This window comes from Cornus florida, unplaced genomic scaffold, assembly GCF_030987335.1.
Source record: "Cornus florida cultivar Cherokee Brave unplaced genomic scaffold, ASM3098733v1 CherokeeBrave_3.0.0_Hap2_Chr01, whole genome shotgun sequence".
NCBI classification, from domain to species: Eukaryota; Viridiplantae; Streptophyta; class Magnoliopsida; order Cornales; family Cornaceae; genus Cornus; species Cornus florida.
Genome location: NW_026775571.1, coordinates 84,724,999 through 84,739,777, shown reverse-complemented (window position 1 = coordinate 84,739,777; position 14,779 = coordinate 84,724,999). Strand labels below are relative to the sequence as shown.

Here is a 14,779-nt window from a genome sequence, read left to right as displayed (position 1 = left end):
TGCATCACACGTGCCTTTTACTAGTGTGTGTATATATATATGATTTTTTTACATATGTAAATAAAGAAAGATAGACTGTGAGCATCTTCAGATCAGAACAGTAACTAATAAAAAGTTCAAATCGGTGGTAACCTAAATTTGATTTGATAAATTATACATAAAAGTATTCAGATCATTAAGTAATTTACATAAATTCTTGAAGTTTGATGCATTTGAGAAATATGTCCGATCTAAATTAAATTTTGGACTTATAAAAAATTAAAAAAAATAAAAAGTCAGGTTTTGGGTTTAAAAACAATGTGATTGAAATTTTACCTAAAAAAAAAAAAAAACTATGTGATTGAAAATGTCAAAGTTGAACATTTCTCTTTGAACTGAGAAGGGGGTCATTAATAAAATTAGGGTTAATTATAATGACACCCCCTGAGGTTTGATGTATTGACAATTATAAACAACTTAACTGTTTTTTGGACAAATACACCCCCTATAATAATTGTAATCCAAACAAGTCCTTAAAATGTTAGAAAAGATGTTATTGCCCTTCAATATTAATTCATTTTTATTATAAAATATCATAATTCATAAAAAGTCAAATTTGCCCTTATATATATACATTATTGCCCATATATATATATATAGAGAATAGCCGAGAGGAAAAGAGGAGCAACGGCATCGCCACCACTATCACCCACCATCACCACTCATTGCCACCACTACTACCCACCATCACTAGCCATCGCCACCACTACCACCATCACCGAAGATCGATGTTTTACCGGTGGTGGTCTTCAAACCTTAGGAAGTGGTCTTCTTTATTTGTAGTTGATTACCGGTGGTGGGTCTTCGAGCTTGTTGCCGTCGTTGAACAAGAAGAGTGGTGGGTTTTCGGGGTCGTTGAAGAAAAAGAAGGGTGGGTCGCCACCGCAAAAACCTTAAGTTCCACCGTCCGATAAATTGATGAGAGAGAAAGTAAAAGCAGAGGCACAAACAGACCCATTCAGTAGTATTCTCAGTACCATCCATTTCAATCACTCCAAACCCATTGCAGAAGCCCAAGTCTTTTTTCATTCTCACTCCCTTCACACACACACACACAGACGTATGTATGTATGTGGAAGTCTTCTTTGAAGAGAACAATTTAATTGTGTAATGTGTAGCTTGAATGGGCTATGAATATGCTCGATTGCTGACTTGAATCTGTCAATTTTGTGTGGAGATTTGGTTTACTCAAAAGTTTTTGTGCTGAATTAGTTTTTCGTGCCTTTGAAGTCCAAAATTAGGGTATTTCGGTGGTTATTGCTTCGATTGTCTGTGAGTGATCAGTGCAGCTGAAATCTGAAGAGTTCGTTATGTTTTTTAGGAATTAGAAGCTCATGACCTTCAAGTAGATGAGAATCGGGAGGTTTCTAGAGTTGAAGCAAGCAATAAGGGTTTGTGTGAGGGTTTTTTTTTTGGGGTCTTCCCTCTTGAGCTGGAAATGTGAAGGTTAATTAGTTGAAAATTTGTCAACATGAAGTTCTTTATTACAGATTGGTGTATTTGGGTTTGGACGAAGAAGATCAAGAACGGATGAAGCTGAAACCCATCGTGGTCTGGTTGAAGATAATGGAATCATTGTTTCTTAGCACCAAATCTAGTTGGCAGGAGGTGGTAATTTTGCATCGTAAATGTATGATGGTGTTTTTAGGTGGGAAGGAAGTGGATGAAGCGGTTGATCAACTCTGTGGGTGTTTTAGTCTTTTTAAAATGTTTAATATTTTATGGTTAAAATGAATTAAATATTGAGGGCACTTTTGTCTTTTTACATCTTCTAAGGACATGTTTGGACCTTTGAGGATGTTAACTTTATCAAACCTAAGGGTGTAGTCGTTAAAAAATGAAAGGTTGAACTTCCACCGGCTCGGTGATAAAAAATAAAAAAAACTTCGACCGGCTCCGGTTGCGTCAGACAATTCCATCCTTCTGTCCGACCGGGTGTAAAACACTCCCTCTCTTTCAATTTCTCTCTCTAAAGCTCTCTCTGCTCACTCATTTTCTCTCTCTTCTTTTTGTTTGATGTACTCTTCAGAGGCTAGGTTATTTTTATTTGCGGTTAAATCGCATCTGAATTGGGGCAAAACCGAGCTCTATCTGTGCTACACTCTCTCTCTTCACACACAGGTACATGCAGATTCTGAATACTCTGTAATAGAAAGAAAATTTTTATTGGTTCTGCTTTATAAGTAACACGATTTACTATTGTTTGATTAATGTTTTAGGTTTTCTTTTTTCTTCATAAAATTTGAGTAATTGAATACATATGTTTTAGGTTTCTTTTATTCTTCATAAATTTTGAGTAATTGAAGACATATTATGTATATATATGTGTGTGTGTGTGTGTGTGTGATTGGGACAGCTTATTGACATTATGTAGATACGATTAGAGTTCATATAGAAGGAAGAACTATAATACTTAGCAAATTCATTAGTATTTTTACCAATTATATTTTGATTTGGAACGTAGAAAATCGTTCACTTGAACAAAATAGTCCAAAATAATGCTAATATTTATTGTCTGCTTGATAGGAGGATTCAAAAATGGATTAAAGGGACGGAAGGAAGGACAAAAATTATATTCTAGGGAAGGGAAACGTGTTGTTCCCTCTTTTTTGGTTGGGTGGAAGGAAAGAAAAGGTTGACACTTTTTATTGTTTTATTGGAACTAGGAGGAAAGGAAGAGGAGGTTTTGGATCTTATTTCACCAATATACCTCTCTTACCAAATAAGTTGGAGTTAATAAACTTGGGTAAAAAGCATACTTTCTAGTTCATCCAACAAATATTCTTTGTTCGTTCTCCTCTTCGGTTCAATTATGGATGAAAGTAAAATGGTGGACCTGGAGGGATGCCTATGAAGTTTAAATTGGAATGCCTTATTTTAGCTTTCTCACTCCAAACCACCTATGGGCTATGAGAAAAGCCCAAATGAAGAATTTTATATGACAATCTTGCTCCTTTGGTGAATTTTTTTTTTTGATAAGTAATAATTGAAATAAAAAAGGCGTTCAAGAGGGGACGCATCCCTTAAACAATAGTGGAACTAGGGATTAAGATCCAAAAGAAGCCAAAAAAATAATTAAATCATCGGAAGAAGAACAGGACTTCCTCTTCACATAACTGAAAAGAGAGCGTATGATGTGAAGTTTTAGAATCGCCATGGACGATTCTTTCCCTTCAAACATTCTACTATTCCTCTCTTTTCAAATGCACCACCAAACACAATGTGGTACAACTCTCCAATAATCGCGAACAACGCTGCTCACACGGCATCCTCTCCATATACAAATCAAATCCTTAGGATAACAAGGCATAACCCAACGCATACCAAACAGACAAAAGATAAGATTCCAACAATCCCTCGCCATAGGACAATGCATGAGAATGTGAGCAACTGACTCACCATCTTGTTTGCACAAGCAACATCAGTTAACAAGATAATTGCCCATTTTCCTTAGATTATCAATCGTAAGGATCTTACCTTAAACAGCGGTCCAAACAAAGAATGCCACTCTAGTTGGAGCCATGGAACGCCAAATAGTCTTCCATGGAAAATAAACAATATCGAAATCAGAAAGGCATAAGAATAAGGAATGAACTTCAAAGCGAGCATGGGAAGAGGGAATCCATGTCATATCATCATTACCTCTGCCAACTGCCTCTTATCGATACAACAAATCCAAGAAAACACATACCTTGTCCACCTCCTAATCCTGAAAAGAGCGTCGAAATTGCATGTCCCACGTAATCCCTCTGTTATCAAGGTGATAAGAGTTGGCTACGTAGGCAAGTCTATCAACTGCAATACTGTATAACCTGCGAAATAAACAAGATAAAGGCCAGTCTCCGCACCAAAGATCCTCCCAAAAGCGTACGCATCTGCCATCACGAACTTTGAATCTAATATGAGTGGAGAAAGCGTCCCATTCCTTCCTTGTGAATTCCCACGCCCCAACTCCTCCCACAAGAGAAACCAGACGAGTAGACCAACCACCACTCTCTTCCCCATATCGACATGAAACAAGCCTTCGCCAAGGGCGATGTCTTTCCCTTCCATACCTCCACAGCCATTTACCCAGAAGAGCTTGGTTAAAGGGGACCATTCTTCTGATGCCACGACCACCAAACTTCATTGGCTTACAAACTTGTTCCCAATTGACAAGGTGATACTTAAATTCATCACCTCTTCCACCCCAAAGGAAATTCCTTTGAATTTTTTCAATCCTATCGGCAACAGAGCATGGAATTTGGAACATAGATAAAAAATATGTGGAAAAGTTTGATAAAGTGCTCCTTATAAGCGTAACTTTCCCTCCCTTAGACAAGTATTACTTTTTCCATCCTGCTAATCTCTTTGCATACCTATTAATCACAAGGTCCCAGCACCCACTGTTTTAGAGGAAACCCCTAAAGGCAAGCCCAAATACGGAATTGGAAAAGAACTCACCCTACACCCAAGGATTTCCGCTAAAGAAGAAATATCTTGAACATCTCTAACCGGAACAAGCACGCTTTTAGCCACATTAACTTTTAGACCAGAGACAGCCTGAAAACAGGCCAAAATGCACCTCAGATATCTAAGCTGAGACACATTAGGATCACAGAAAATTAGGGTGTTATCTGCAAAAAGTAAATGAGAGACCTCCATCTGATGGACAGGATCTCTTCCCACCATAAAGCCCTTGATAAGATCAAGATCCTCTGCTCTTCGCATAAGTCTGCTTAAGCCCTCCATAACAATAAGAAAGAGGAAAGATGACAAGGGATCTCCTTTTCTTAAACCTCGAGAGCACCTAAAGAAACCAGCAGGAGACCTGTTCACAAGAACAGAGAATTTGACAGACGAAAGGCATGTCTCAATCCATTTACTTCCAAACCCCATTCTCTGAAGCAAATAAAGTAGGAAATTCCAATTCACATGATCATACGCTTTCTCAATGTTAAGTTTGCACAAGACTCCGGGAACACCACTTCTCAATCTGGAATCCACACATTCACCTTCAATAAGAACTGAATCAAGAATTTGTCTTCCTCAAACAAAAGCATTCTGGGAATCTGAAATAATCCCATCCATCACTCCCTTCAACCTAAGAGCAAGAACCTTAGCCAGAAGCTTGTAGATACATCCCACTAAGCTGATAGGACGAAGGTCTTTAATGTCAGAAGCACCTCCCTTCTTAGGGATAAGGGCAATGAAAGTTATATTAAGTGACTTCTCAAAGGCACCAGTAAAATAAAACTCCTGAAAAGTGCCCATGACATCGTTTTTCACAACTGTCCAACATTCTAAAAGAAACCGCATAGTGAACCCATCTAGCCCCGGTGCTTTGTCCCCATTACAACTAGATAAGGCCTTTAGAACTTCTTGTTCAGTAAAAGGATTCTTAAGCCCTTCCCTATCGATCTCGAAATTGGCCTCGAAATGAAGACCATTAAGTTTAGGTCTCCAAGCAAGCGGTTCGGTATAAAGCTTATGATAAAAAGAAGCAATCCCATTATGCACATCTTCCTCCCTCCACAACTCTACACCTTCCACCCAAATACGTCCTATATGATTACTTCTTTTATGAGCGTTAGCGAGTCTGTGGAAAAATTTTGTATTGCGATCTCCCTCTTTTAGCCAAAGAGCCCGGGATTTTTGTCGCCAAGATATCTCCTCCATACTAGCAATCTCAACAAAAGTTGCCTGACAAGAAGCTCTCCTAGAACGCAATAACTCCACATCCCCACCCGCCTCTTCTAGGCGATCAATCTCTTAAAAATCAGCAAGAACTCTACTCTTCCTCCATTCAAGATTCCCAAAAACGTCTTTATTCCACTTTTTAAGATTGAATTTGAGAGCCTTCAACTTAGTAGTTAACATGAAACTAGATGAGCCTATGATAACAACTCCCTCCCACCAAGACTGAACTTTCCCTTGGAAGTGCTCCGCTCTTAGCCACATATTCTCAAATCGAAACGGAGACCTTTGAGAACTCAAACCTTTGCAATCTAAAACCAAAGGAACATGATCAGAAATGACCTGAGCTAAAACTGCTTGAACGACATTCGGGAATTTCTCTTCCCACTCCCTAGAAATCAAGAAACGATCCAGCCTTGAAAAAGTTACTGGTCCCTGCCATTTGACCATGTATAGGCTGCGCCTTCCATAGGTAAATCAATGAGAAGATGCTTGTCAATGAAATCAGAAAACTGATCCATTTCAAAAGACCTCCTACCTCCTGTGGACCTCTCTAATAACAGAATTGAAATCCCCACCCAAGCACCAGAGAAGAGACCATATTTCTTGAGCATGATTAAGCTCCTCCCAGAAAAAAGATAGACCCCAGTGAAAACCCAACTGAAATTGTCCTCTTCCAATTTGAACTTGCAAGACACTGAGAATCTCCCTACCCACACATCCAACTGAGACACCCATCTACAATCCCACATAACTAAAATACCGCCCGAAGTACCTGTAGCATTCAAGACCTCCCATTCTACAAACCTTCCTCCCCACAAGCTCCTAACCACCCCATCCGTAATGGATGCCAACTTTGTTTCTTGCAGACAAACAACTTGGGCCCCCCACTTCCTCAAAACAACCTTAACCACCCTCCTTTTATTCGGGTCGTTGAGACCACAAACATTCAAGAAATAATTCGTAGCTGCATTAAAAACCAAATAAGATAATCTCCCCTCCTCCTTTCTTCGCGCTCCAACTCCTAGTCCTTCCCCTCTCCTTCACCACCCCTTTCTTACCTTCATAATTGACTTCAGAGATAAGATTTTTGATCTCCTGTGCCCCTTTCCAGGATGATAAAGGCCTTGGGTTCACTACCTCTTCAGTCACAGCTACCTCTCTGCCTTCCACTATTGCTTGAAGAATGGAATGTGTCTGATTACTATTTCCCTCTGAAGAAACACCTAGCAACTCACTAGCAGCTCCTATTTTTTCAATCATCCAGTCCTTACCCAAATCAGCATTTGTTACTGAACAACCAGATCTCTCAATTTCCAAAGGTTCCTCCTCTAGCACTTCAGAGAAATCATTCTCCATCCAAGGTACAAACTCGTTAGAACAGACTTCTTGGATAGAAACCAAATCAGTAGCCACCTCCTCATCACAATCCCTTCCAAAATCAAAAGGCTCTGAAAACGAGTCAGAATCGGTACAGTCTCCCAGTCCACTGCTCAAAAAAGTAACCAATTTATTCTCCTCTTCCCCGTCAGACGATATGCAATTAAAACCTTTCAAAGCAAACATAAAGGCGAAGTTCTTTGAGCAGAGCCATGGTTGACTCATTAGACAGCTGAAAGTGAAGGTCTCTCCCAACTCGGACCAAGACCCCATCTGATGAGTCCTGAACTTCACAATTGAGTGAATCAGCTTGGCCTGAAGTGACAATTTCACTGGCAGTCTTCTCTGTGCCCATACTCTTCAGCAGGTGCCGAGGGCACAACAGACATAACACAACTCTTCTCCATTGACATCTCAACATCGCCCCTCACCTCTCTAGAAAGGGTGGAAGAAGAAGAAGGTGCTTTAAGGGAGCTCTGAGAATGAGAAACAGAGGACATACCTGGGTCAGTGGAGGTCCATTTTTGTTTATCTTTCCTCGACCATCTATAAACATGGTTGCTTCTGTGAGAATCCCAAGATGAAAGTCTAGAACTGCTTCCCATTATCCGAGTTGTAGTTGGAGGGGGCTTGAGTGAAGAATCAGTGCAACACTGTAGATGACGAAAGCCCTTCTTGTCTATTCCCACACCAGCCTCATCTTCACTTAATTTCATCCATCTCCTCTTCTCCGGTGAGTTCCAGAAATTCACTGAGGGAGCATGAAGAAGACGACCCTGTATATGATCAGTGGCTGGATTGGGTTTTGCATTAAGAAAAGAAACTGACTTCTTATTATTGGGCCCCAATGAACCATTCTTTTTAAGTCTTCAAACGGCCCAATACTTAACTTAGCATTGTTTCGGCTGGACTTGGGCAACTGTGGGTTGGGCTTATCATTGAGGAAAGAAATGGATAGCTTATTGTTGGGCCTCCGCATAACATTCCTTTTAAGTGAAGCTTGTGGTCCATAAGAACCTACCGGCCCATTGTTCAGCCCAGAAAAAAGAGGCCCATACCTATGCCCATCTGAGTCCGCTGCATGAAAGGCCCTCGTGAAGCCACGTGGTTGCCCACGTGGTTGATAACCATCAAGACGATCAAAACGAGGATTTGAAAAGCGTTGATGATGGGCGTTATGCGTACGCCTCGGATATCTGTCTACCCCACTCGCTGCCGGCTCGTTGGCGAATGCTCTTTGCTTTCCTTGAGAACTGAGTTTAGTCTGCAAATGCTGATGATGCCCACTGTTGAATTCTCCGTCAGACGGAAGGGGAGAAGCCTCACCAAACCCATAATAGGATTTTGGAAGGATGCAAGGTGAGGTTTCCTCAATCAAACTGATCTTGAAGGCTACTCGATGGTGAAATATGGAAACCATAAGGTTCCATTTGGATCGAAGGATTTCAATGAATGGATTTAGGTTCAATTGTGTAGAAAATATTGCTTGATGAATTTGAGAGGATTTGAAATGAAGTAAGAGAACTATAACTTATGTATGGATTTCAAATAACAAGGTATAAGGAGTTACTTGAAATCCATGCCGGCAAGGATTCTAGTTGCCAATGATTGTCATAAAAAATTTCTCTTATACCCATAATCTAACATATGAACTTCGCTATCCAATTCCAATAGCCAACCTTTCACGTAAACTCAAATACCTCGATGTGAAATCTATTCATTTATCCAAAGGAGACCTGAACTTGCGCTCGCTTATCTTAGACTATTGCTTATTTATAGGGTTGAATTGTGTAGTCTGAATACCAAACCTTATCTTTCTACAAATATATCTTGTGTTAATAAAATAACCAATGATATTATGTAAGTGTGCCAATCTTTTAGAAATGCAATGTGGTATAGTTAAAGGGAATGAAAAAATGAATCAAGATAAAGTTCTCCCCAGCTATCTAGCATGGCAGATCTCATGTAACTAATTTAGGACCTCTTACTTCACAGTTCTGTTACGGCTAAAACTTAATTGAGGAGTCATCCTGCATTTGAACAGCATAGATCATATTGAGATGACCAGGTAATATAAAAGTATACATGATATATAAGTAAAATTCATTAAAAGCACTCGAAAGGGGAGCGTGCACGAGGACCAAAGCATACAAAGAAGAATAGCTATACTCTCAACCTATCTACAAAACCCAAAAATATCCCCCAGAGATGTACAATTTTGCCCCTTAACTCAAAAGAATAAAGAACTCAAAATTTATTACAGCGCTTCACATAAAGAATATTACATTCAAAAAAATCTTATACATTCAGGTTGATATTGTTTCCCCTGCCCCCGATAAGTGAGTGGGTGATATCCCTTGTCAAATTAATAAAGCATATCTTTACTTTGCCAAGCAAAGATTCCTGATCCATAAGTAGAATGCATCATGTCAGTCAATAGGGGGAACTGCAAAAATGCAAATAATGTTACTGGAACACAAGCGGTTAGCGCCACAGGAATGACAATCCATGCCAGTTGATTGCCAAGTAGAACGAAAAAGGTTGCACTAAAAGCGATAAGCATTGATGCTATAGAGAAGAAGAGGGTTGTAAGACCAATAATCAACCTCTTTGGTAAGGACTCAAGGAAATCTTCCTCAGCATATCGTGAAGTGAGGATAGATAAAACATTAATATTGAAGTAACAGAGGAAAATAGTGCAGATGCATCTGATATGGCAAAAATTATGAATGACTTGGCTTGAAGAAAATTGGGCGTGCCTTGAAGAAAATTGGGGGTTCCTTCATTACTGTTTCCTCCCGGTACAGTAAAAATTGCAGCAAACATCACTGTCGTAATAAGCGTAGCGACAAGCATGCATGCTGAGGCAGTGTCTTTCATCCACTTCTCTCCTTCTTTGACCAATTCCTTATGCTCCTCAGTAAATAACATTCGGGGTGTTCGACCTTCTGTGTTTCTCATCTCTCTGTATAATGGTTGGACATTCTTCTCCACTTCCTTTGAATTTTGAGAAGAATAAAACATTACAAAAACAAAAAAGCATTTTTAAATGAGAACAAAGATTAAAAAGTGCTATAAAACACAAACTAACAATTACCTTGAACCATAATAATTCTCGTTGCATCTGAAGTGCGGCACCAGACACAATATTAAGTCGATTTGAAGGAGCCAACTTTCCAGCCAAGTGTAGCATATTATTATTGTTTGTATCTTTATAAGAAGTAATTAAATCTTTATGTGCTCCTATGCCATAAATGAGTTTGAATATCTTCTCTTGGCGATGCATAACTGCAATATGAAAGATGCTTCGGCTTTGCTCATCTACTTTCCAAATTAGATCAGGATAGGGACGAATAAGCTCAACGATAAACTCGAAGTTTCCAAACTCTACAGCAACAAATAATGGTCGTGAAGGGCTTCTAAGTAAGTCCCCAATATGCGAGTCACCCAATAGCAGAACTTGTTCCCAAAGACACTCGAGCAACTTTAGGGCTTGAATGCTTAGTAATTTTTCCTCTCGAACATCCATCATTCCTAGCATCGGAAGAAAACCTAACTCAGTCAATGAACAAGTGAAGATGTAGATAAGAAATAAAAGTTGTGTCATACCTACAACTTCTGCTGTGTGCCAAACTAGTCTAAATCTCTTTTCTTTTTCTTTAAGTAGAGAGAGACTACAAAATAACATATCATTATTGTTTTTGGAAAAAAGAAATCATATTTTGTTAGGAAAACTAATTTAATAAATAGGAAAATACTTTTTTTTTTTTGATAAGTTAAAACAAATAACAAGGAAAATAAATAGGAAAATACATTTACAAATATTTTCCACTAAATTTGATTTTTTATTACAAAAAATCATATCAGAAATTTTAATCTTTGTTAAATAGTCTTATGGTTATGTTTATAATGTCTTGTAAAAGATTTAACCAAAGTTACGTAGTCTAACAACATGCCATAAATGACTAGTATGAGTTAGAGGGATAACAATAGATAGAGTACGGACCTTTGGAGTTTTTGTGCTTCTGGTATTTGGACAAGCTAGAGGTGTCCCCGGATTCATCAGGTGTTTGTGTGTGGAACCCTTCAAGAAAAATAATTTAAGTTATATTTACAAACTAATGATTTGGATCAACCAATGTTACTCAAATTTATAGCAGTTCTCCATTCTTTTACCCATTCATATTCCTATTGCCCAGGTTGTTGAGTAAATCCTACTCTCTGGAACTAAGTTTTACCAATGGTCTCAGAAACATTACAAGACGAATTCATTTCCTACATTTTAATCTCAAAGAGACCATGGGAGTCCGTCGACCACATTGTCCCATTCAAAAGGTGTTGGTGAATATTTTCCATGCAAGGAGACTTGTGGGAAAAATAACTTGCAGACTAGAATTCTTCCTTGCACAAGTCTTACTTGGTCTTCTTGGAAATACTTCCCTTCTGTCCCCACATTTTAGGGTCAATTTGATGCTTTTCTTTTATTTGAACTTTGTTATTTAGGAGGGAAGTCTTCTATATTAGGTAGTCTGCCACTCAGCCTCCTTCCCTTGTGATTAATTTTTCCATAATGATAAAGTGGCAATTTCTGTTCCCGGCTCCTCATCATCTAATGTTCCCACATCCTAGTACATTTTTCGCTAAACCTGTGCAAGTCGGCTTACTTAAGCACGGGCTAGCTAGTGTTTATGAACCAATCCAATCCAAGCAAAGACAAATCTAATGTATAAGCTTTTTCTGTCCCATAAATGATTAACCTGAACACACTCAACTTTATCATCATTTTCTACTTTAATTTCACCATATCTTTGCATCTACTTTATGATTATTTTCTCCCTCACTTTTTTTCTTTTCTGCTGTCTTCTAGTTTCCAATTTTTTTTTTCGATCAGAGAGATTTCTGATCCAAAAAGTTAAAACTCCTTGGCATGCTGATTGAGTTATATCTTCTAATGGAAATCAACATAGCAACATTTTAGAGCCAGTTAGGTGAGCCTAATGTTGCATGCTTGTTTGTTAAGAAATCAAGCTTACAATTCAAGCTAAACTAGAGTAGATTTGCATGGTGAATAGCCTTGCTACTGAGCCATGATGGTAGCCCAGCAGTGGCAGAACATTCACAATAAGTGTGACATGGTGAATCTTGAGTTGTGTAAAACATCGTGATGATTACAATTAGTAATAAGAATATGAATTCACTAGGAAATGGAGAAACTAACATGGATATATACATCTCTGCCAGATTCCTAGCTGACTTGTGCCAGAAAATGCGAAAGGCTTTCGAGCTAAAACATGAAGGGCTGTCTCACCATTTGAGTCCCGCTGAATGGCTAATCCTGGTCGGGGCTTGAGGAGGTCCAAAGCTACATCTAAGAATAGCATGACACAGTTGATTAGCTTGTTGACAGTAGTTTCTTCAATACAGAAGTATGTAAAAGTAGAATGTTACCTTACCATACAAGTCAGAACTGATAGTAGCCATAAGTAGTCCAATATAGTCTGCCTCTGTTAGATCTTTATCATCAGTGACCGAGTAGAGATACCACACCATGTCCCTGTAACCTAACAAAGCAGCCATGTGGAGTGCTGTCACTCCCTTACTACCCCTCACTGCCGGCAAGTTCTTGTTCTTTTTCACCATTACCTCTGCAATCCTTGTAATTCCTGTTGCAGCAGCAAAACAAAGTGCTGTATTGTCGTACTTGTTTTGCAATGCTAAATCTTTAGCATCCATAAATTTGACCAACTCCTCCACAAACTTGGTCTGCTTGGCCCCAGCAGCAATGTGAAGGGCTGTTTCCCGCCCTTTTGTGATCCTAGCAGTTAGGGCATGCGGATGCAATCTGATAAATTCTTTAGCCTTGTCCCAATCACCTGTGAGTGCAGCTTGGTATAGTGGCACATACATGGTAAGATGTATGGTTGGTTTAGTCCCTGCCAGAAATTATACAAGTACCGCAATTGAGTCACGACTTATGCTAGTGATATTAACAAACTTAACAAGTAAGTTTCTACCTAATATAACTAAGAAATTGCATCTATGTATTGAGGAAGCAATGCTGGTGATGTTGAAATTTTAGTGGTTGTATTGGCAATGATGGTATGGCTCAGCAGTGGTTGTGGTACTTGGACATTGTAGCAGTTATAAGTTTGATTTGTTCCATATTTTTAAGTTTTTACATTTCAGTATAAGATTAAGTTCAATTACTAGCTGGTATATGTTGAAGAATTTAAATATTCAAGTTACTCCCTCTATAACAGCTTAAGCTTTTAGAGTAGAAGGTTGTTAACATGGTATCAGAGCAAGTTAGGTCCTGTGTTCAAACCTCACTGTCGCCCTGCTTAAAATTTTTTTTTTTCCTAAATGCCCTGCTTTAAAATTGAAATATGCTTTGGACCAAAAGAAGACCAACGTGATGGGGTGTGTTGAAGGATTGGAATAATTAGGTTACACCCTTTCTAACAGTTTAAGTTTTTAGAGTAAATGGTTGTTAATAGTATACATAATAGGAAATTTTGACTTTATTAAGGGGGAATTATTTATTTGTTTGTATATTGACAGGGGATAGTTCAGTTAATTGTAATTACACTTTATTTATTGTATCCAAATAACAATGGATTTTTTTTTTTTTTTTTTTTTTTTTGCCAAAGGTTAACATATTTTGACACAAATTAAAAACAAATGAAAAAGTGTTCATGAATGATTTGGTTTTGCAGGGTGAACAAACTAAATTACTTACTAATGGAAAATAAATAAATCATAAAACCAAGAAAAAGACTGTGTGAAGAATAGACTTGCCAACTCGTAGAAATGAACTGGGTAATGTTGGCACTGCTACTGAACCATTGGCACTGTTAGTGAGCTGAACTGAAACAATTTGTGGTGGGGGCAACGGTGGAAGCACATCAACCCGAATTTCTCCATTAAAACTGCTTGTAGCTAAATGATCAATATTTGCTTGTTCTTCACCTGTTGTATCTATTGTTCCAGATTCATATAGGCTTGTCGTGGAGTTTGGATCGGAGTATCTTTCTGGGAAGCATGACTGGATTGAATGACTTCGTCCCAACTCCTTCGAGCTGTTCATGTCCTACTCTCAATTTGCAATAAATGTTTCAAAAGAGGAAATGTGATAGTAACAAACTGATGAAGATTTTAGAGCAGTACCTGGATTATATATGCAAAAGAAGTAAAGTCTATTGAGGGACAGCAAAGAAGTTTCCTTGGGTTAGGGATGTGTCACTACTGCTTGTATGTACTAACCCAGAAAGTCTAGAATTCTGTCATCATATATCCGTGTGTGGCTTTCAGGGTATATATGATACAAGTATGGGTAATATCCTTCTGGATGGTCACTAAGCTGGTGTCTTCAAGTAAGTTTCTTGGCTCTTTAAGATTTTGACCTTTTTTTTTTGGAGTAATTTCTTGGCTCTTTCTAATTTGACCTTTTTTTAAAAAAACAAAATAAAAAAACAAAAAGTCTAGTTTCTTGGCATTTTATATTTTGACCTTTTTTTCAAGTAATTTCTTGGCTCTTTCTATTTTGACCTTCTTCTTCTTTTTTTTTTTTTTAATTTTATTAATCTAGTTTCTTGGCCTTTTATACTTTTGACTTAAATCACACGGATTCACACCAATTGTTGAGAATCTGTTGCCAGGAAAAGATGTGAATGAGAAGTTGTTC

At 38.3% G+C, this 14,779-nt stretch overlaps 1 long non-coding RNA gene and 1 pseudogene across 1 annotated transcript; one reads left to right on the top strand and one right to left on the bottom strand.

The window, feature by feature from the left end:
- Nucleotides 1-622: 622 nt before the first annotated feature.
- Nucleotides 623-14,223, top strand: LOC132303855 (uncharacterized). Its single transcript, XR_009481386.1, has 2 exons — nucleotides 623-2,160; nucleotides 14,086-14,223. It is a non-coding gene; the product is annotated as an uncharacterized LOC132303855 (long non-coding RNA).
- Nucleotides 9,092-14,182, bottom strand: LOC132303848 (ankyrin repeat-containing protein At5g02620-like; annotated as a pseudogene).
- Nucleotides 14,224-14,779: the final 556 nt, after the last annotated feature.